Source organism: Falco cherrug, chromosome Z, assembly GCF_023634085.1.
Source record: "Falco cherrug isolate bFalChe1 chromosome Z, bFalChe1.pri, whole genome shotgun sequence".
NCBI classification, from domain to species: Eukaryota; Metazoa; Chordata; class Aves; order Falconiformes; family Falconidae; genus Falco; species Falco cherrug.
Window position 1 is genome coordinate 22111679 of NC_073720.1, and position 23917 is coordinate 22135595.

Below are 23917 nucleotides of genomic sequence, written 5' to 3' on the forward strand. Positions count from 1 at the left end.
TGGGCTTTTAAAGCAAACCTTTTCAATTGCATAAACCAGAGCTTTTCTACTGTACATGTTTTTCATTTGTTTCAAACCAAGTATTTTTAGTAAAAATAACAGTCTAAACATGAAAGCACTTTGTGAGTAAATACAACAATCTGGAAGGAAAATTAGAAATTGACTGTGTTTCATTTGACCAAATTTGTGAAGATGCCAGGAGCGAGCAGACAGTTTTAGATGGTGAAGTGTATATTTGGTTTCTGAGGTTAGTTCTGAATTAGTATACAGTACTGTATTGTCGTCACAGCTGTGGCTGTCAAGGTTAGGAAGAGGTGTGATCCCTCAATAGCACAGTTGACCTGGCGAGAGCCCTTAATGCAGCTATTCTAGGAGGAGGGGAAAAAAAACCCGCTGTGCCTCTGCTGGTGTGACTTTTCCTGCTTGGGGAGAGACAGACTGCCTCTGCTGTAGTGCTGTAAAGCTTGGCTTTGCTGCTGTGGCTGCATTCACATTAGAGGTACTTGAAGTTTTTTTTTGATATGTCATATAAGTACTCCTAGAGTATCCCTCTCTCTGTAATTTGAGGTCTGTTTGTTGCATAGACCCTGCTTGCTCATGCAAGGTCATCTTTTAAGGCTTTATAGTCCTTTCCAGGGCAGCATGAGGCTTTGTAGTCATGGTAGTTGTGCCTCTTGGGTATGAATGGCAAGGGAATGAGTTGGAGGGAAGAGACTCCTAGGGAAGGAAAATAATGTAAAGAATTAATTGACTGACACTTACCACAGCTCTAGAATTCAGTGTTAATATTGTGAGCTAGAAAACTGCCTTCCCTGTGGAAGAGGGTTCAGCTGAGCAGCATTCTAAGTGCTGAGCTGCAGGCTTGTTTTTCTGATGCCCCTCAATGATGCGTGATCAGAGGATGCAACCAAAACACTACTTAGAGAAAAAGAAAGTGAAACTTCTCAAATGTAAAATAATGGTTGGAGCTCCCTAGGTGAAGTTAAAGACCTGGAATTTTTCCCCCCTCCCCCCTAATTTTCTTCTACTGAAAAGTAGTTTTCTGACCCAACTACTTTTATCATGTATCATTGTAGCTTGTTATTCCCCCCCCCCCCCCCCGCCTTTTTTTTTTTTTAACATAAGAGCTCAAAGTTTGTGATTGTTTTTAAAACCAGGACAAGCCATTTTTTTCACTGGGAGGAAGAGAAAGCTTTTCAAGACCGTGTTGGTAACTGCTACATGTAATTCAGGTTGAATGGTCATCAGCAAAGTTCAGATCCTTTTAATAGATGATGGTTCTAGTCAACAATTCTTTGTTCTTTTTGAACGTCTTTACTCAAAAAAAAAACCAACCCAAAACCAACACCCAACCCATAAAGCTGTGGAGCAAGTAAAACAAATGTAATTTCTCTTAATTTCAAAGTTTAGTTGTTTGAGTGCCAACAGTATAATATGAAACACCTGTTGATAAAATCACACCAAGTACTTCATTTGCAAAGCTGACAGAAATGTTTTTGGGCTGTGAGTTGAAATGCCCCTTTTAGCAGACATGGTCTTCACTGATGCAGAAGATATATATGTGTATATGTATGTAACTGTTGATGAACCCTGTAGAACGTGTGGATTTAGTAAAAAAAAAAAAATAATGAAAGTAATGCTAAGTTGTGTGACAAAAATGAAGGTTATCATTTGTGGGGATGCCAGCATTGTGTTTTGTATTAACTTCTTGTTCTGTGTTACCAAACTGACGTTGTATTTGTAGTGACCTTTTTCCAAGGGGCAAACTTGGAAACTGCTTATTTCAGGAGGAGTTTCTCTGCTGACATGCTGAAGTAACAAGCATGGTTTCTTCTGCAGTCAGCCTGATGTTGGGGTTTGGTTAGGAATGTATGACTAAAACAAGTAATCCAGACTTTGTTAATACAATATTGTGGTAGGGGAGTAAACAAATGATGTCTGACTTCTTGCTGGACTTCTTTTGGCTTAGTTCCAAGATTAGAGTCCTGTGAAAATATCGTCATTGATTCCAGTTTCAGTGTGCTCTAAGAAATAACTACCGATATTTCGAAGTTGCAAAACGGAAACAGTAAATGCATTTTTAAATACTTTTTCCTGAAACGGAGATATCTGAATGCATTCCAGTTCTTTTGTTAGATTTGGAATGCAATGCATTAATTAGGGAACACATAAGCTATTTTCAGTGTATGTGCTCTGATGTACTGTCCTTGACCTTGAATAATTCCTTTGGAAAACGGGGCGGGGTGGGGTGAAGAGGGGCTGGGGGAGAGGGAGAAGGAAAAAAGCTTTCTTTCAAGACCTGATCACTAAATGTGGAAAACCTTGTAAACTGGCTCCTGCCTTTTCCCAGCCTTTCTAAAAGTATCTAATCTGGATTTCAAGAGAAAGTATGCATTTTAGAGTGATTTCAAGATACAGAAGTAAAACTTTATACAATCTTTCTATGTAACAATGAACAGTAGGATAAATGTAATAAGGGAGTGTCAGTACTGCTCTAGAATTTTAGTTTTTAAGAAGAAAATTAATTGTAAAACACTTCCCATCACAGTTTTTAGAACAAGGAATCTTTTTGTTTTTAATAGAAAAGTTTTATATTGGGTTGACCTAAGAAAATTTTTCTTTGTTTGTTTTGGGTCATGTTTTCATGTTTCATTCTTCCCCTGACTTCAAGGCTTTCCTCACTTCCAGGAAAACAATTTTCATTTTCAAAGCCTGCTTTCTGTGTTATAAAGTGATTCTACCTCTGTATATGATGAGATGTTTTAGCAATTCTTGAATTTGAGTCAGTTGTCATGCCAGCAACTGATGCCTGCGCATGGTTCCTCTCCATGTAGTCTGACTTTTGGAGATAAACAACTAATTAATAGCAAAATCTGTCTGTGAGGGTAGGCTAGAACTATTTAAAAGTCAGCATTGCACAAACTGGTTTCCTTACAAATCAGTGGCTAGTTGCTGCGTTTTGCGGTATCACTTGCTTTTTTTAATGAACCTGTTAAAATTGAACTCTTGCTAAGACTCTGGTAAAACTCTTAATTTAAAAAATATAACCTACTTTGAGTGAAAAGTAGTATATTATGATATACAGCATTTTTTATGGGTTAAGGATAAATTATATTAGATGGCATGCTACAAGATACTTCTCCATGGGTTCAATTTTAATCTCATGTGCAGTTTAGGTAATCTCGTTATGTGAAGACAAATCATGAAGTCTGTTAGTAGTGTAACAAAATGAGTACAAATTTATGGTAGTACAGGAATGCAGCTGACATCCCTTAACTAGCTTTCTCTTTAGCTGGTTTTCTTCAGGCATCAGGTGGGAGAATTTACTGCATCTTAAAAAACAAAACAAAACAAAAAGAACTCACCCCAAAACAAACAACAAAAAAAAGCCCAACAAAACAAGCAAACGAAAAACAACACACAAAAAAAGAAGGGAAAAGGATCACACTATTTTAATTGACAAAAGCTATCCTAATTTATTAATATGCTGGAACATATGGACAGGAGCTAATTGAAATTTTAAAAACTTCATGTGCAACAAGGATACAGATTTAATGCGAATTCTGATTGCCTGGAATGCAGTCAGCCTGACAGCACGTGAATACTTGAGTACTGTCCAACACTGCACATGTTGTTCTGGGAGATTGTCTCCTTGAACTTCCAGTTTTTCCTCTTCTTTTACTGTGTAAGAGTACCTATGTAAAATGCATCTCTTAGCTGGATGTTTATGCAGCCCTTGACATGGCTTCATAGCCTTCTGTGACCTGGATCACTGGAGATGTCGGCTGGTACTGTGTGCTGGTTTGCATTCTCCTTTGCTACATGTCAATTACCATGATTTATGTGATGCCCTTGCGCTGCATTACCGTGCTGTCCTCCGATGAAGTAGCAGTACGCATCCAGTCCTTGTCGCCTTGGCCCTGCTGTTGAAGACCAGCAGGTCTAGAAAACTTGTGATGTAAGTCACTATATTAAAATAATTTTTTTTCTGACTTAATGCTGCAAATGTGCGAACAGACCAGTGGTGTGTAGCCTTCTAATAGTAACTACAGTGTAAAGAATTCCTTTGTGGTTAAATCAGAACTGATAAAAAGCTTGCTGTAGGAGCTGAGTAGTCATACAAAAGACCTTTTTTTTTTTTTTTTTTTTTTCTGGTTTGACACAATTCAGTATAGACTGAAGTGTCTTCTAATGTGGGCTTTTTACCAACACTTTATTAAACCCTTCTGAAAAATGAAAAACAAATTGTGAAAGAGGAGAATCTTTAACAGTATTTAAGGTAATATGTTAAGGTAATTGTGATGTGCACCATCACATGCTTTAAAAAGAAGAGCTTAATTTTTTTTTTTACTTTTTTATTATTTTTATTTTTTTTTTTTTACTCTAAGCTTCTGCTCCTTGTTGCAAGTGAGTGCATTTAACAGTCTTGAAATATCTGGAAATTTTTGCTTTGGAAATGCATGGGCAATGGCTGAGAAGGTCTGACGTTGATTGGAAGGATGCCGTAAAACCTGTCAGGAAGTTTAAATTCACACTAGTAGAGCTGGCTGATCAGATTAATTCAGTAAATGAGCTTCTGATTTATGTGCTAAAAATTCAGGTGACTTACCTTTTGTCCTCTTTATTTAACAATCTGCCTGTTTACATAACTCATCTTTCATAGATAATTGGTGTCAGACCTTTAATACATTATGGAATTGTTGGAAAAATAAGTGGGGGGAAATGGCATAGTAGGAAGACATTTCACAGAAGTAGGTGTTAATATTTCTTTATTGTGTCTTTTTTTGGACAAAAGTTAATTGCATTCAAATGATTGTTTTAAAGGCTGGAAAAATCAAATGTTACATAGCTGTATGACTTCTAAGAAATTAGACACTTCGTTGTACGCATGCCAAGTTTAACTGCTAACTGTTTACTGACAGCTGGTAGTAATGCAAATACAGTGCAGGAACTGTGCAGGAATTGTGGAGCTGACTACAATATTTATAGTGACTAATGAAATAAAGAACATTCGACCATTGAGACACTTAAAATTGGATAAACTTTCATACATATAGTGTGGGACAAATTTTGAATCTCTAACAGAGTAGAGGATCAAGTTTATATGTATTCTAATTTTTGTTTTTTTTTAACTTGTGTTAAAAGTAAGGTTTTTGGTTAAAGGCTTTTACGAGCACTGGCTCTCAGATTTGTTTCCTTATGCTTAAAGTTTGACTCTTTCTTTCTTTATACTAGTGGCCTGCCTTCTCTCTGCATAGTGGTGTTCAGCTATGTGTGCAAGGCATAGTGGCAGCACAGACTCTCTTCAGCAGATTGGTTTCTAGCTTACCTTTGTTGAGAGCAGCTGGTGAGCTGCTTTATTAGTTTTTAATGTTTACATTCAGCTTTGATATTTTGACTGGCCTCAAGTCCATAGAGCACCAATCCATATTCAGTGATTAATGATGGGATAGATAGTATGTTTATGGAAAGTATAAATAAATGCAGGTAGTGTGATCTTTAGGGTTTCACATGCTCAGTGGCTGGTCATTTTTGCTGTTTACCTGCAGCTTTGTCTATTAAAGGATGGTAAATCACATGTCTGTGTTAAGTATTCATTAATAAATACATCTGTGGATGATCTTTCTGGAGTCTTCTGGAAAATGTGAGTTAAGCAGCAAACTTGAGCAGAGAACTTCACAGTAGGCTATTGATTACTTGCATAGCAATTGCTTCAGTGAAGCACTTGTTTTGCTTCTCCTGTTTATGGAATACAATGCACTACTTTGGGTTGGTGAAAAGTAGTCTTAGTAAAACACTTGTTTGCATATTTACAAAGCTGGCCTCAGTGACCATGTTAAGCATGGGTTATGCCTCTTAAAGACAATTCTTTTGAGTCTGCTAATTTTAAAAGTTCAAGACCAGGGAAAAAATGATAGCCTAGATTAATTGTTTAATATAATAGCTAAAGGAAGGAAACCTGGAACACTTTTATTCTGAAATACTGTGTTACGAGCAATGACAACTGGGACAACTGTGCTGCTGTTGTACATGCAAAATGAGTCTCAGTTCCTCCATTGATTTACGTTGTAAACTGAAACCTTGCAAATGGACTACAGTTAGTGTCTTGGATAAAATATCAGGTCCATTATATTCAGTGTCTGGATTTAGTGTAGCTGTATTACACAGAAGGATGAAACTTAATTTTGCTTCTTCTGGAGCAGATGGGGGAGGATGACATAAAATGTGTACTTTATTTTTAGCTTTTTGTTCTTGGAAGCCATGATAAGCAAGAGAGCTATCATGCAGCTTTCCTGGTCCAATTTAAATGCATGAATTAATAGAAGTGACTTCAGCTAGATATGCTACTAATGCATGAATAGCAGGTAGTGACTAGGAATGGGACTTGTAACAGATGCTGTGGCAGTCTGATGGGATAAGGAAGCTGAGGATAACTTGATTAGTGCTACTTAAAAGTTCTAGAAGCAGCATACCACTTTGGTCACTGGAAACTGTCAGTAAACCTAACTTTACGTTGTTATGTATCCTGGCAATAATTTACAGGCTTGATTTCTAGGTAATTATGTATATAATAAATGTGAGTGGCTGTTTTGGTGGCAGGAACAGAAGTGTTCAGCAGTAAACAAGAGTCTGGTTCATTGAATAAGATGTACTTGAAGACAAAAGATATAGTAAAATGCTAAGTTGACCTTTATAGGTGAGAAGTTAGGAAGGGAGATGGGGAAGTGGTCATGTGTGAGATAAGGTAGAGGTCAAATACCATAGATCCCTGAGGAGATGCGTTCGAGGAGGATCTAGTCTGAATGACTGCTCCTTCTTATGTAGTCTGCTTTCAGTGAGTATTGGGAAAGGCATGGAAACTGATAGTTTCCTACAAAATGAAACAATGCTTTCAAAATGGAAAGCAGGTTGGCAAACTGTTAATTAGCTGTCCTGCAGCTTTTGAAATTGTAAAATGTGTTTGAAGTTATGAAGTGTGTGTTCTTTCACTCTCTCATTTCAACCGTATGCCCCAGTTTAAATTTTATAAATAAGATGTATCTTATGCACAAAGGAAATACTCTGTTTTCCAGAAAGTGCCGACTTCCTATTTGAAGGGTGCTTGTCAGATGGTACTTCAGCAAAAGCTGCTTCTGTTGAGTTGTGGTGGAGGCTCCACCATTACAGTGGTAAAACAAAACCATTACTTCGTTTTGTACAACTGTTTGAAACAGATTTATTCATAGAGTTAAATATGCATTGATAAGATCATAGAGTATAACTGAATTTGTTTTACTGTAAGCCATAGTCAAATTGTGGTTTAATTCTTTTCAACAGGCAATAAATGCCTTGGTTTTAAAACATTCTATAATGCAAAAAGAATAGATGTGTTTTCTTATCTTATTTTCCCTCCTGCAGGAGTGAATAGTTGTGGTACCTAAATTTGTGAACAACAGATTATATTTTTTCTATTATTTTTTTCCCCAGGGCTGTACATTGTGTGACCTGGGAATAAGGATAGAGTACAGTGAGGAAAGACAGGAGTCTTGGTGGGGAGTGATGCACAGCTTTGTTAGGCACTTCTTTAGACAAAAGTGGGAAGGGGAAAGAGGAAGAGAGTTGAGTTGCTATAATGGCTATCAGAAGAACTGGACAGTTTTTCCTGTGGATAAGTGGCCATGTGGAAGACAAACCTGACATTGGTGGGGTAGAAGATTAAATAGTAAAGTTTGGAAAAGTAGAACAAATAAAGCATTGTAATCTCAATAGCTAAGAAACCAAAGTGCTGTTGGGTTGAAAAGGAAGGACATCTGTATGCACAGGGGGACAAGGAAGGGTGCTGATGTCAGAAAACTGACTTCCAGCATGTAGAGTAAGCTTGAAAGGAGCAAGATGGCAGTAAGATCAAAGCTGCTACTTCCTGATTACTCAGTGTGATGCAGTAGCTAGTGAAATGTTAGACTGGGTGAATGGGAAGAAATGTGAATCATGGGCATGTGCTTCAGTGAATCCTGCCTGTTACGAGGTCCATCTTCCCCTCTCTCCTTGAATAACAAAAGGAAGTTAAGAAGTAGAGATAGTGTTGAGAAGTGCCTACTGAAAGGAGGAAGCAGAGGAGGATGACTGCAATGAGACACTAAACTGTGATATATAGGAAGTAAAAGGAGAAACAAAGCCAGTAAATGTTTAAAGTTCTGGGAGAGGAATCATCGATTTATGGAAGTGCTGAAAGGTACAGGAATCCAAGTCCTGAAACACATCCAGAGAAGATGTCCACAAGGGACCTTGGTGAGAGCCATTGCAGTATGGTGCACTGCACTGAAGCCAGGGAAGGCCCAATGGCAGAACCACATTCCAGGCAAGGGCCTTGGTGTACTCAATGACTTGGCTGTGGGAGTGAGAAGGTGGTGATGTGGGACAGGTGGTATTGTGATATAGCACAAGCCCCTCAGGCAAAACTTAATGGGTGACTGAGGTGGGAGAGTCAGCAGTGTAAGAGCGTGAAAAGAAGCCTGTGCATTAGCCTAGCATGCAGGTAGCTTGATTGGTAGGTGTGGGGGGTTACCTGTAACTGTTTTGGGCCAGGCAGCCTGGGAGGGATAACATAGCCTTCAACCTTTGTGAAGGAATGAATGTCCTGAGCCTGGGAGCAGGGGAGTGTGGTGTGAGCGAATAAGAAACTCAGAGCAGATCCACCGGTATTGCAGCTGGTAGTGGTTTGAAGTGCCAGAAGGAGAGTGGGAAGGGTATGTTTGCAGGGTGGGCTAGAGGTGGGACTGCTGTGGAGGCAGTGTGCAATTTAATCTTCCATCAGTAGCTGTGTACAAGTAGTGTAAGTTGCCAGCAGCATGTTTGGCACAGGCTGGAGGGACCTTTGATGGGCTTGTACCCCTGCAGAGCTCAGTGCCCTTGCACCTTCCTCTCAGCACCGAGCAGCTCCTCTTCCATAGGTAAAAGGACATCTGGGCCTTTGGTCAGTTTGTTTTCCAGCAGGAATTAATATATTTGTGAGCCAGGGGCTGTTGTGAGGATTGGTAGCAATAAGTCCTGTAGGTGTCTAATAGCAGTGTCTAGCATGGTGGTTGCAGCTCCTTAGCCCTGCTGCTGTGATACGTGGCCTCCAGTAGCTTCGGCTGTGCATGGGAGCTGTTTAGAGGCTCTTGTACTGGCCTACAAAACCCAGGCTGTGTTGTAAAGGTGGTGTGCTGACCAAAGGCTGAGACCAGTAGTCTATGGTCTTTGTAAATATGGGTTTAAAGCTAAAATACAAGACTGATATTTAAGGCTGGTAACCTCAGGTTATAAATGACAAAGGCAATAAAGCTTTACTCTGAGAGAAGTTGAAAGTATATTTCCAGTTACAATTCAGCAGTGTTACCACTCCTGCCCCTCTCTTTTTCTAGGGAGGGGGCACATTCCTGGTTGACCAAGGCTGCTGATACAGCAGCACAGTGTGGTTATGAGTGCGCAGTCCTCCAAGAGCCCATTCCAGCAGACCTGCTCCCTCTTGTCACTCAGTGAACTCCTCCAAGGACGGACTATGAAACAGGCCTATCAAGTAAATGTTCTCAATTGTGAAATACTCTAGTCATGAATATGGTAAATAAAATAACTGACTCATTTGCAGTGCTGTGACTCATTTACTGCTCTGTGCCTCATTGTGTAACTCTTCAAACAGAAAATGCACATTGCTGTGCTCATGAAATTGTATTTTGGAAAGGTTTTTTGTGATTTTCATTTGCAAACTTCACCCACTGTGGTGACCGCTGTGTGTTATTCACCCTGAAGTTACGTGGTTGCTTTAGGCTGGCTTAAATGCAGGCTGCTGTCAAAGGGACGTAGCAGTTCGCCTCAAGCTTGCAGCTTGTGCCGGGGCTTGTGGAGCTGCATGGTGAGCCAGAGAACTGGTCTGCTTATGAATTCAGGTCTCGCTGGGTGAGTTTTACCTGGTTTATTGGCCAAGAAAATGCTACTGTTGATTCAAGGGAGAGGAGATTGCAAGAGGTGGGGGGGCAATGAGCAGGGCAGGGCTCTGTTGTGTCAATGACACTTTGACTGGCTTGAAGTGATCATGAAGCCCTGATTGCTGCCTGGGCAAAGGAGGTGGCTGCTGTGCTTGGGAATTCATCCATGGCAGAAGGTGGCCTGTTTGTTCCAGAGGCAGCAGCATGGGCCTTTCTTGAGCCCAGATTGTGTGTTGGGCATGAGTGAGCAGTCTTCCACATCTCTTCATCCACCGTATTTTCCTCCAGTACAGAACCTTGGCCAAGTGATGAGTACCCCTCCCACACTCCACTAGTTAAAAGAAAGCTACGCAAATGTTTACTTAGAGTTCAGGGAAGGGGAAGGAAATACCTAACTATTTATTCCAATCATACGTGTTCTTGTCTCCCTGTATCTGCATAACTGTTGCAAAAGGTGCTTTTTGTTTCCCAAGTTCGTATCTTCCCTCTTCTTTTGAGAGGATGCTGAGCTTCACTGTACTTATGCACAAGACAGACTTTCAAGGCAGTTTTTTCTACTTACTATGGGTCATTTGGTGACCAAATAACATGTTCTATGATCATTTTTATTCATAGCTGTTGACTTCAGTTGCTAAAGTAAGTGTTCACAGCTCTTGTCTGGTTAGGCCTGCTGAGCCAACTGAGCTAAGAATGAGCTGGAGTCTCCTCTTTGCTTCTTGCACTTTGATCTGTTGCCACTCAGTAGCCTCACTGGACACTGCAGGGTCCTGGTGGTATAGCAGAGACTTCAGTTGTCCTGCATGGTCTGTATTACTAGCAGTAGTGCCTGAGAAGGAAATGGTGGAGCATGACTGTGATATCTCAAGCTGAGTTTGTATGGCTGGCACATAGCAGGGAAAAAACCTTTATTATTCGTAAACAGAGTACTCATGGACTCACTAAGAGTCTAAAATAGGTTTGTGGGTTTCCAGTAGCATTACTGCTTCCCCAAGAACAGCAATTGAGCCAAATGTTGATGCTTTTGTATAACTTGCTTAGTATGGAAGCTAAATGATAGACAGCTGCTCCGGTAAGTGAGGCATTTTTACTGAAATTATCTGTTTCCAGGACTCAAAGCCAATGTGTGATCTGTTCCAGATGGACCTAAGTAATGCAAAGCTAAGGTTGCCCATAACTGGTGGATGGGAAGTATGTTGGAGACCCTGTAGCATGCTCAACAGTGCAGGCAAGTCTGTTTTCAGGGCAGAAATTGCTTCCCTTTGTCATGAAGAGAGATTTCATGGGGATTTATGTGGGCCAGTCTGGGAGAGGATGCTTTGGCTTTCTCAGCTGCTTGTGCTGGGGGAGATTAAAGCTTATTACTGGCTCACTTTCAACAGTAGCTTGTTTCCATGCAGAAGGATTGATCTGAGTTCCTTACTTCCTAGAGTCCTCCTACAGTTCTGCCTAGACAATTGTGGCTGTTTAAGACTCTTTAAGGCATGCATGAGTGAGAGACCAGGTCCTTAAGTTGTACAGAGCTTAAGCAGGGTAATTTACCTCTCTTTAGTTGACTCCTGCTGGAAGGGAGCCTGCATGATCTCTAACCCTAATTGAAGTGTCTAGTTCCTTCCTAACCTCTGCAGGTGGTGTTTATTGTACATGTTTATCTAGGCTTCTAAACTAAATATTTCATATATGAGGAAGATGAAGTTACTTAGTCTGGTATTTTTCCTGCTCCACTGCTGCACTACTGACTCTCTTACCAAATTAAATGGCTCCTTTCTGTCAAATCATGTTTTAGGCTGTTCACAGGTGTTTAATGTGATACTTTTGTAAGCCGACCATGATTTCTGTAAGCCAGGTTTGTTAAAGAAGTACCAGCTTGAACTCCTCTCCACCTCAGGAGAATGGAAAGCAGTCAGGTGTATCAGTCCTTCAATTTTTGTACCAAGTAGTGTGGTTTCACAGCTGTCTTCCTTTTAACCCCTGCATCTCTACCCCTACTTCCATTTTCCTATTTTGAAGACAAATACAATCATGGGAAACTGGCTGTTCAGAACAGGGTATTGAGCTATACACAGTGTGGTCGCTCACTTGAAGCTAACAAGTAGGAAAAAGAACAATCCCCATGAGTAATGCAAGAGGTTCTTTAACACGGTCAGATAAAATGGTGTGCAATTTTGAAGCTTGGGTAAGTTATATTCAGTGTAGTAAGTACTATTCAAGGAAGGATCAAGGCTTATAGGACCTGAGTGGGGGAAAACAGTGCTTGTCAGGCTTCCTTTATCTTCATGAAATTCTTATTTCATCTGCTGTGGGTGGTGTGTACTTTAATTACTATATTTGCATAAATCCAAGATTGTGACACAGATTCACGTTAGAATAGAAAAAGTATTTTAAGTCAGATTTTACTCATAACTGCGTATGTTTTGTTTTTAATCTGGGGGAAACCCTTTTTGCCTAAGTGAAAAAGCATTATTTTATTGGAGAGGCAGTTAAAAGAGGGCTGAAATCCAGTGATTTTAGTGTACTGCAGTTGAGTGAGCCTCCTCAAACCTGCCAAACTTTGAGATTGATGTTTCTTAATGGAACAGACAGCTCAGAGTAGATGTTCTTACAACAGCTCTAGGGCAGTGTGAAAAACAGTCTACCACCAAAACCCAAAAGAACCTACCTAGCTCTTAGCACACAGATTTGCTCACAAGTTCAGAATTTTGCAGAACTGGTTCAGGAATCCTGACTTGCACTTGCCATCCTTGCCAAAGCCCTCCAGAAGCATTACGTAAATACCTTCACACCAGCTGGAGGTGAGAATGCTGCCTGTGGGTGCATGGCCAAAGGGGCTGTGCGTCAGCTGCTCACTCTAATTTCCTCTCTTTAGACCTTTATCTTGCACCTTCCTGAAAGACAGCTGACCACTTTCCACGAGGAGTGAAGTCCTGTGGATTACTTTCAGTTACTGTTGGGAGACTGTCTACACAGGGCAGTTTCTGTGGAGCAATGAAATTGCCACTAGCTGCCTTTGCATAGTTTTTGTTGCCGCAGCAATGTGTGAAATTTTGTGAGGTTGTTTGGCCTAATAGAGAAGTCTTAAGACAACGCTTGGATTTTAAGTTTTGAAGATACGAGGAAGTGGTCGTACTGAGTTTAGATAACTACAACTACTAAAATTGCTCATGTAGTTTTATTGGTGTTGGTGCTGTTAGAATTCAGGCCGGAGTTCTTGTCAGTTATGCTGTGCAGACAGCAGGTTGAGTTCATCTAGTGGTGTCTTTAAGTGTATTTGTCTTTAAAGATAAAATAGTGTGCAATGTTGAAGCTGGGACTTGGGAAATTACTTTCCGCAGAAGTTTTGTGCTAAATGCATCTCAGAAGAACTGTCTTACGGTGATTTGGTAGGCTTCCATTGAGTTGACTCTTGTTACAGATTCAGGATGCAAGTACTGGATCTGTTTTAGCTCACAATACTTTGCCTGAAACAACAGACACAAAATTGACTAGGTTGTCTTTCAGAGGTGCCCTTTAATAGTACCTTCCTAAAAATAGCGCTGTACCAGGTAATAAAGAAATGGAGGATGTTCTGTGCATAATGATTGGAACTGTGGCTATTGCGAGGCCTCAGAATGTTGTTCACTCGAATTGTGTATGAAACTTCCTTTTGAATAGGAGTGGCTAGTCTTGACTTCGATGGTTGTGAACACTTAGTAAATCAAGAAAGTAAAAGCAATGTGTCAGTTTTGGAAATACTGGCACTCTTACAAGAAGGAAAAATCTATACTGAGTGATGAGTTATGGTGAACATATAGGTCCACACTGTGCTTCATTGAGCTTCATGGTTTGAATTAATTTCCTTCTCTTCCTCTTCCGTGTAATAGTGATGAGAAGGAAGGACAAAGGCAAATCTGACTCCTGTGCTGTGTATTATGAAGAGGTAGTTGATATTTCAACCACTGTTTGTAAGCAGAATGTGGCATTGGCCTCATGAGATGCAATGGATTCTGAAATCCTTCAATTCTTAATTGCTAAAAACTTGAAGTACATTCCTGATGATTGCAAACTTTTAAAAACCTTTTTCCATTCTGGTTATTCTGAATATCAGTTCAGCACATCTTGATTAAGCCTGTTTTAATTTGATGTATACAGAGAGAGTGAACAGAACACAAAGGAGAAACCTCAGCTGAAAGCTGGAATAGCTTCTTCTCTCAACCTGGTCACTTAACAAAAACTTCATCAGAAGATGGGGTAAATTGTGTGCTGTCTCTTGGTCATCAGTTGAAGTTTATACCTGAAATAAAATATAAAACTGGGAACTGCACCATAATTGGCAGGCTATTTTAAAGACAAAACATAGCTGCTGAAGGGAATCTGTGACTTAACCAGTTCAGTGAAAGTTACAAAAGTCTTGAGCATGCCTGGAAAGGTAGAGTAACTTTCCTTTTGTTGACAGTTTTCAGTGTTGATATACATCTGCCCTGTTAGATTTATATCTACCCACCTAGAGTTTCACTTAAAGCAGGCACAAGGCCTGTAGGAAAACCTTCATTAACCTTATGTGCTGCTGCTGACTCCTGCTCCTTTTGCTAATGTTGTCACATTTTGTGTTTGCAGGGTGGTAGCCTATTTTTGGCACTTTTGAGGTTAATTATGTTTATCATGCTGCTTACACAGACTGATTTTGAAGGCTTATACAAAATAGGTCTGAGAGGGTGGGGGAATAATCTCTTGGAATATATTGAAATGCTCATGTGTTCTGGAGACTTTCTTCCTTTGTAAACACAGAAACTACTTGCCAGACTTCATTTTCTGCCCCCAGTAATAGGTTTTCCATACATCCACAGCTGTTTGTTGTGTGAACAGCTGACAAAAGCTCAGGCTTTCAGGGGTAAGGTGAGCTGGCCTCTGGGTAGAGCAAAGACCTTTAGTGGGGGGGGAAAGTAGTGGTTTTTTTCTTCCAGGAGCACAAGTGTAAAGGCAGCTGGCAGCATGACTGCAAATTGGAAACATATCTGGAAACTTAATTCCTCCAACTGTGGTGTTACCGAAGTGCAAGGATTCATTTTTATCTTACTGTCTTTAAAGATGTTAATATTTAGCAAATAAAACTGTATGCTGTTTTATGCTGGCTGCTCTTTGGGTTGTAAACATTGCTGTAATGCACAGAGTAATTCCGTTAAAACAGAGGGAAAGCTGTGCTTGCACAAGTGGTGTGATTTGTGTTGTGGTGTGGAATGGGGGGGGGGGGGTCGCTGAGGTTAAACTAGATTAAATAAACAAACCCTGTAGGTTTTGGAGCTCTTGGGTTTTCCTGAATTCAACATTGTGTGGGATGGAAATAGTCATTCAAAATAAGCATCCCCTGGTGTTTGTAAACCAGTAGTATCTTGATGTGCTTGCTTTTGTAATGCTCCTTCCACAGCCATAGTACCTCTTATTTTGCATATGTGTTATCACTTAGATAACCTGAAAGAATGCTACTCATCTCCCCCTTAGTTTTTCTTTGTATCTAAACCATTACCGCAAAGCCTTGATCAAGCTCTGTGACTGATCTAACTCTTGAGTTGTTTGTTTTTTCTGCCATTTAACCCTGTAACGGCAGCAATGCTCAAGAGAACTTTCTTAAGGAGAAATGCATGTTCTGCTTTGGAAGGTAGCTGCTGCTAACATGTGACTGGGTGGGGGGAGAGCTGAGCTGGCAGAAATCAAATTTCTCCAGGGACAAAGAAGAATTTGAGTGGAACAGCATTCTAACAAGAAAGCAGCCTGACTGCACTGTACAGGCTAAATGACATACAGAAAGTAAGCTCTTGTACAAATGGAGCAAGGCAGTGTTGCACAATTCAACTTGTCCATTTGCTGAGAGTAAATTGCTTTGCCTTGAAAAGTAAGATAAAAGTTTTATTACAACCATTGTAATTGGCAAACAGATGTTTTTGTACTTTGGTTTATAAACTGTTAGGAATCTACCAGTCTAAAACCAACAACAGAAACAACTTTCTTCTTTGAGGAGCATTTCTAATGTGACATGCTTACAACTTCTTAAAATGTACACTATTGAACGCTTTGGGAGGCTTCCTGGAGAAAAGAGGTTTAAATATAGCAGAGTTATGTGATCCCAAACAGAATAACTTTTCCATGTTTTAACGTTTCATTTGGAGCTTTAATTGATAATGAATATTAAAAATAAAAATATTTAAATTCACTAATTAGAATAAGCTATTATACTGTATTAGTTGGAGTACATTTTTTGTCTTGTTCAGTTCTTTGCCAGTCATAAAACCTTAAAAATATTGTAGTTCTGAGTTCCATGTATTGCATGTAGTAGGTATTGAGCTTAGTTACAGCAGCCTTGAGCATGTAGATCGCTTTTACAGTGGATAGGATGTGCTGTGTTCATTGGCCAATTGGAAACAATTTAAAATTGGTTACAGCCACCTTTTTTTTTTCTAAAATCTTTACATTATTTTTAAATCAGTCTGCTTTGCAATTATTCATCTGTATTGTCCGTAAAGAGCAAAAGATTATCAGATTTTAGGGTTCTTAAAGAGCATAGTTTATATTTGAAAATTGTTTAGAACAGTTCACTGACTTACATGTAGGTATATCAAAACACAGTGTACTCAACACTAGATAATAGTGCATTACACTATTCAGAATGTTCTTTTGCATTAGAGGTAAACCTGAGCTGGCTCTGATGTGATTGTCATCCATGATCTTCCTACTTGTTTGCCACACCAAATCAAAATGACCTGTCTCTATTGTAGATGTGGCACTACTTCTTATTTTAAATCTTGCTCATGGCAAGCTTTTTGTCAGCTGTGGAAGGCACCTTTCACATTATGCAGAGCAGCACTACTGGAGTTGAAGAAGTAATCTTGGGTTCCCTTTGGCTAGGTGCTGTTATGAACGTGTTCTTTTCCTGCTTTTGTGGGTCCTCTCCAAATGTTTGTTTTGTACAGTGTTCTTCATCTGTTGCAAATTAATAGTGGGATGAAGGCTCTTGTCTGTGCCCTCATCGGTATAGTTTTTTCTCATGTCATTTGAGAGCTTGATTGGGTTCTTTGGTAATTTGATACTTAGATCAGTTTTTTTCTTACTGTATATATTATGGGTTGTATTTTTGAAACTTTTCATATGAAGTCTTAAACTTTATTTCAGGGGGTGTCTGCAGTTCTTGAAGCATGGTTCAACCGTAAAGAGCTGTATGTGGTAAAGCTAATTAAAAATTACAGTTTACTTTTCCTCTGTTTTAGAACTTGGTTGCCTCTGTAGGAAGATGGGGCTAGGTTACTTAGTATGTGTGTGCACAGCTATGTCATTGGACGTTCCTGGTGCTAACATAGCTTTGGTAACATCTGCTGTTGAAGAACATGTGCTCTTTCAGTGTTGATGGGCCTTAAATTGAATTCATGAATTATATGTGCTGTGAGGCATACACTGCTAATGTGAAACCTACTCAAAGCTGATGACGTGATTGCATTTTTTAACTTTTTAACTGAAACCTTATTTTCACCAAAACCAAAAATGGTTGGAGTCAGATTTGTAGAGTATACCTGAGTCTGTGGACAAGTACATAGCTCAGCAGCAGTTAATGCAGCTAGTCACTTGGTGCATCTTTGTATTTATTGGCACTAAAATGTCTTTAAAAGAAGAAACACAACAAAACCAGGTCCTCACTGGTCTCTTTCAGGAAGTAACTGCTTCATGAAGAATAAACTTTTAACAAGAGATTCTTAAACAAAAACAACATTGCCCCTTCTCTTTTGAGCTTTTCAAATCTTTCAGCAGGTGTTAACCACTTTTGATGGTGTTTTCTGGCAGTTGCATTAAAGCTTCAGAATTTTTAGGCAGTGATAGCTTAAGTCTATTGTCTCCTTCAGTTGTGTGGTGGTGTGGTGTGGGGTTTTTCTGTTGTTTTCTTCTGTTTGTTTTTTAAGTGACTAGCTGAGAATTGAAACTTTTTAGTCTGGGTTTTTGGTAGAGTTAATCCAGGGAGAAAACTAGTTCTGTTTCTGGGATTTTGACCTCTCAGTCAAGACTAAACAATACTGACAGGCATGCTTATCAAACTGATAAGTCAATAAATGCAAGCTTTTTAGTAATCGACTATTTTATCTGACTCCTTCCCAAGATTTCTGTGTACTTTAAAGCCATGGCCTGGAAGACTGGTAAGGTGGTCACTCTCACAGTAAGAAAGTATTTCCTAATGCTCAGGAGGAACCTCCAGTGTTTTACTTTGTCCTGTCATAGGCACCACTGTGAGAGCTTGGCTTAATCTTCTTTATACTCCCCCTTCAGGTGTTTGTACAAATTGAAATCCCCCTGAACCTTCTCTTCTCCAGGCTGAACAGTTCCAGCTCTCTTGGCCTTTTCTTCTGTGAGGTGCTCCATGCCCTGCATCACTTTTGTGGCCCTTTGCTGGATGCTCTGCAGAATGTCCATTTCTGTCTTGTAATAGGGAGTCCAGTGCTGGATGTGGCACTCCAGGTGTGGCCTCGGCAGTGCTCAGCAGGGGGGAGGATCAGCTCCCTCTATCTGCTGGCAACACTTCTTTTCCTGCAGCCCAGGATGCCACTAGCTGCCTTTGCTGCAAGGGCTCCTGTTGAATTTGGCATCCATGAAGACCCCCAGGTTCTTTTATGGAAAGCTGCTTTCCAGTTAGTTGCCCCATGACCCACAGCTCAATACATAGTGCAATACAAATACCTGGCCACATAAACAAAACTTCTTTTTACAGGCTGCTGATGGAAGAGAATATTACATTTTCTGTGCAGCAGTACAGATACAGCTTGAATTACTGTAGAGCTGAACGTCAGTGACTAGAGGCTTGCATAGCGGGTGGTACATCGGAACTTGATTTATTCTTGGGCACAAGAGGTTTTGTGCAAAGAAGCTCTGACCAAGACAGTGGATTGTGGATCTGAGCCTGCAGTAGCTGCCTTTCTGCTGCCCGTGGGATGTACTGGCACATGATGAGGGTTTGGGCCTTGTTCAGTAAGCTCAGTGATACTGTGCAGGCGCAGCTTAGATTATAGCAAATGGCTACTGGGGCCGAGGAGACTTGTGCTCAGTCCCAGTGTACCGTTAAGAAATATTTTGTGTCGTTCAAGCGTAGTATGAATCACTTCGGGGGGTGAGAGTGGTGGTTTAAAATAAAAAATATCTTCAGTCCCTTGACTCCTCAAATTTACTGAACTTTTGCTTGGGAAGGGGGATAACTGTTGGAGCAGAAAGAAAAGGTATGTAAAATTATTAGCCTTGTTCTTAATCCAGGGTGCAGATACCATGGTGATAGCTGTAAACAGTGGTCATGTATTGAAGGCTTTTAAAAAAATTCTTCTCTTTTTAGAAGTGTAAGTCCCTCTCACTTTGTTCAGACTCTAGTTCTTGGTAGAGTAGGACTCAGTGGAAATAATTTGCTTTTTTCACTCTGGAAGGTCAGAGTAGTTAATGGTGACTCTGGCTGAAAGTGGAATACAAATTACTTGCTTATGAGTATACTTTCCAAGCTTGTTAATGAATGAGCACTTGCACTTGTTGGTGAGGTTGGGGTTTTCTTTGTTGTTCTTGTATTGATATTTTTTCCTAATATAGGTGATGAGTTGAAGTATTTTGAAGCTTCTCATTTTTTTAACTAACAATCAAAAGAGCAATTTCATGTTTTCAGATTTCAAGAGTTTCAGACTACCCTTAACGTCAAACAGCAGTGAAATAAACCCAGTGGCTTAAAAAGCAATCACAACTCTTCTTTTTTGACCTGCCTGTGTAATTGGAACGACTTCATTCTTAACTCTTAAGAAGGAATAGTTTTCAAACTTGAATTGGTAATACCAGCATTAACACCAATCTGTTAGCGGATGAAGATTTGAATTGGTGCTGCTTTTATTTGAGAGGAACTAAAGAATTAATTAATGAATTGTGTATTTTGTTTTGTTAGCATATTATTTGCTAACCAGTGTTAGTTTTTTACAGCCGTTTCTGTGATTTGCTTGGATTTCTGCTTGATAGAACTTGGTTGCAGGTGACCTGCTGCTGCTTCTTTGGTTCTTACAAGTCTCTTGGGACATGAGTGTACTAATGCAAGATTCACCTGGATTGCTCCCCCCAACTTTTCCAGTTCCCCCAATAGCTTGAATAGTGCAAAGCATGGCTAAAGAGGATTTGAAAATATCTCTTGGAGAAATTTTGGTTATTCTATCTTCTGTTCTGCGTACAATAGGAAACTGCTGCAGTTTTTAGTAAGTCCTTTCAATACAAGGCCCTTAGAGAGCTTGACAGTAGTCTAACCTTCTGGCTTTATTACTAGCCTCAGCTGAAATAGAAACAGTGATGTAGGTGGAGAAGACTGTCCTGACAGGATCTGTTCCTTGCCCTTTCTTTCCTCTCCTGATCTCCCTTCCACCAACAAATGTCAAGATAACTCTTTCTGACTCTTCCAGAAGAAATATAAAATGTTATGATGAATCTCCCACAACTAGATGATACTTGAAACCAAAAATTATAGTTGTAAAATACACATGCACCTTAAGTGGCTAGTTTCTGGTCAAATGGCAAATTAAAGTATTTTAATTTGGAGCAGAGAATGCTGTGAAAGCAGCAGAGAATGCTGTGAAAGCAAAGTATTAAGACAATGTTTACTTGACCTTAAGCATTATATTTGTGCAGGTTCTGTTTATTGTAGTTGGAGAAAGTGATAGGCAAGAAAAATAGCTGCAAAATTACATTAGAAAAGTGAAATTATTTAATGTTCTTTTAGCAGCAAATCTTTTCCCAAAAGTGGCTAAGAGTCTCTGTCTTCAGAGTCTGTGTGACTTTCCCTTGTACAGTAAGACTTACAAAATAAGCATTTTCATGGAATTGAAGGGGTAACTAAATAGCAAGTATGTACTGACTTTTTTCCTCAAGTTGGGTTTTCTTTTTGCAGTTCAACTCAGAAGCTAGCTTTCAGATGGAGTGGTAACCAACTGATACATGTTCCCCTCTGCTCTCCCATGACGTTTGAGAAATCATTTGTATTTGCAGAAGACAAGTAGTGCAGGAGGGATTTTAAAAAAAGAACGGATTACTACATTTTTTAACAGGTTTGATTTAAAGCTTACATAAAGAGCCTGCTATTAGTTTTGTTGTCATTATAATAAACAACTGAAATTCTCTTTGGTTTTTGATTACCCTTGGGAAATACAGGTAGGCAGTGGTTTAGATAGAAGGCTGATGTATGGTTGGAAGACTGGGAAGTAAAATAGATGTAGATACAGATACAACCTTCCAATCAAAGTTTTAGACCTTGATCTCAGAGGAAAATTTGAAGTACAGTAATGATACAGCTTTATATATGTTTGCAGATAACTCCTTCAAAATAAAAGAAAACAAATAAGGAAGTAAGAAAATGTTCTGGAAACAAGGAAGCAATGTGTTTTTTTGACTTTTAACTCCAGTTTATGTGCTTGAACCCATCTCAGTTAGAATTCTAATACAGTTTCCTTCGCAAATTTTCATGTTTGAAAATGGTCTTCCTTTGGGGGAATTCAGGCAAAATTTCTTACCTCCCCCCTGCCCCTGCATCCAGTGAAGATCTGCTTATGTCTTTGAACACTCGGTGGAAAACCTCAAGCGTTTTCAGCCATCACCTCTGGATATGTAAGGATGGAGTCATAGCCACAGCCTAGTTGTCAAATCTCACTTCTTGTTGGGAATATTCATTTAGGTGGACCTAAGCTGACTTGGAATTTGTAAAGCTGTAGCCTTCCGACATACTTTTGAGGACATCTTGCAGCAGGTGGAGATAAACATGCAGGAAAAGGTCATGGTAGAGATTATATGGCTGACAGTGTTTTGTTTAGAATACATTGCAGAAATACTACTGTTGCTTTTAAGAGTATGTTTAAAAAGATTAAGTTACAGAAAAAGACATGGAGTTCATCTTGAATGTAATACAAATGATTTCATGGTAGTTAAAGATGGAGTTTGTATACTGTGTAATGGATCATTGAAGATTTGTGACTAGGTAAAAAAGTAAAATGTTTAGGATCACGCCAGACACAAGAAAGTGTCTCGTACAGCCAGAGGACTCATGATTACATCAGTGACAAGTGAGTTTTGCTCATTGATGTTCCTTCCGTGCCATTAACATGTTTAGCAAAGTATTCATTTCACCAATCCCATCCCCACTAAAATTTTGCCTTGCATCTTGTTTATTTTAACCCAGTCTTTGAAATTAATAAGAAGATGTCTCTCAGAGTATAAGGGAGCTAGAATAAATTGAATTCTTCTAAGTAAGACTTAATTAGAGAGAATTCAGAGGTTTACAAGTCCACAGTGAAGTGACATAGTGTTGGAATGTAGGGACTGAAGAGCATGTTGATGGGTTTGAATTTAAATACCTAACCAAATGAGGCAAGTGAATGCTTTCAGTCCAAAAGGCAAAGCTATTTGGGTCTAAGCAACTTGGTCTGGCAGGGTTTTTGGTGCAGATATGTGGGTAGGGTTTTTGGTTTTGTTTGGGTTTTGTGGTTTTTTTTCCTGACAGGGAAACTGCCAACCAATAAAGCTATTTTGGCTCCTGTTCCTGTCCTCTGCCTCTACAGTTCACTGTCACTGTAGAGCAGTATGACTGAGACAACATTGGCATGTTTGGGATCTTCTTTAGAAGTTCTGCACACGTCATTTTTCTGATCTGTTTTTGTCAAGATGACAGTGACAGAAGAGTTCTTATCAGCAGAGGATGTAAGCAGGCAAACCACAGCCTGTTGGCTCTGCCTGTTTGTGTTTCAGATCTTTTCCTCAGTAATTAAGAGGGGCAGGTTGGGCTAACCTCTGTCTTTCCTAAAATTTTTGGAAGACAAAATAGAGCTGAGTTTAAAGCTTCGGTGAGCAGATGTGCTTCCATTTTGCTGGAGCATGGAGACTCTGTCTTCCCTTCAGTGTCTTTAGGTTATGAAGTTATTTTGTCCAGAGATTAGACCATGTCCCGTGGGGCAACTAGGATGAAGCCATAGTTCCTTCTCAGTTCTTTCATTCTGTGCAGGGCCAGTGAAGCAACAGCAGAGACTGGCTTGCAAGAACATCTGTAGATTCTACCTAGCCATTTCCTTTGACAGAAAGGGAAGAAGTTGTTCTGACCAGCACCATCCTGGGGGGGAGATGATCATGTAACTTGAAATATTTTCTGGCTCAGAAGTAGATGTTGCTGCAACCAAATCTGTGACAGGATTTAGTTAAATACTTTGGTTTCACACATAAACCATTCATGTCTTCACCTTCTACAGTAATTGCTAAGGTTGTCCCTTCCATTAAAAGCCAGCTTCCTTGAAACATGAGATAGGAGTGAATTCTCAGTAGGAGTTTTGGCATAGCTTTGGCTTACATGTTATCATATGTGCCCTTACGTGATGACTGAAGTATAGTATCAGGTTTTTGGATAAAATCTGAGGTAACCACCACCACCTAATTAAAAGGCTGCTCTTTGTAAAGATAACTTTTTAAAGTTGCATTCCCTGAAGTAACAACAATGAAATAAAAGGGCTTGAAGTAGAGAATTTTTATTATGACTTAGTCTTTGAGAAATATGGTATTTTAGGAGCAAGGAGAAGGAAATTCTGTAGAAATATTATTTGTATTTCATTGTTGCTAAATTCTTTGTATTAAAACTGAAAGGAGACTTCAACAAAGTTGGCCATTCTGAGGAAACAGATACTCCCTGGGGATCATTGTCTTCCCTAAAGATCTTTGGAGGAGATGACTTGGGCAGGGTTGGATTGGTTTCTGCATCTCAATTTTGCAAAGCCAGTTTCTGTTGTTTGGTCCATTAGGAAGTTTCCAGGAGGCTGCTGAGAGGTTAGGTGACTGCTAATCTGCTTTGGCCTTCACTCTCATGTTTGCAGAGAGACTGCCCCTTTATAAAGGCAGTCTGGATCAAACTCCCTGGGACCTCAGAACAGTGTTGTTAGCTAGGACAATCCTCCCTGTTTTTTACATCCCCATCCTTAACTTTGGGA

General features: G+C 39.7%; 1 protein-coding gene across 2 annotated transcripts in view; it reads left to right on the forward strand.

Annotated features, from left to right (window-relative positions):
- The window catches only part of ZSWIM6 (zinc finger SWIM-type containing 6), a 112361-nt gene that overhangs the window by 3686 nt on the left and 84758 nt on the right, over positions 1–23917 (forward strand). The gene's annotated exons all lie outside the window — the stretch shown is intronic.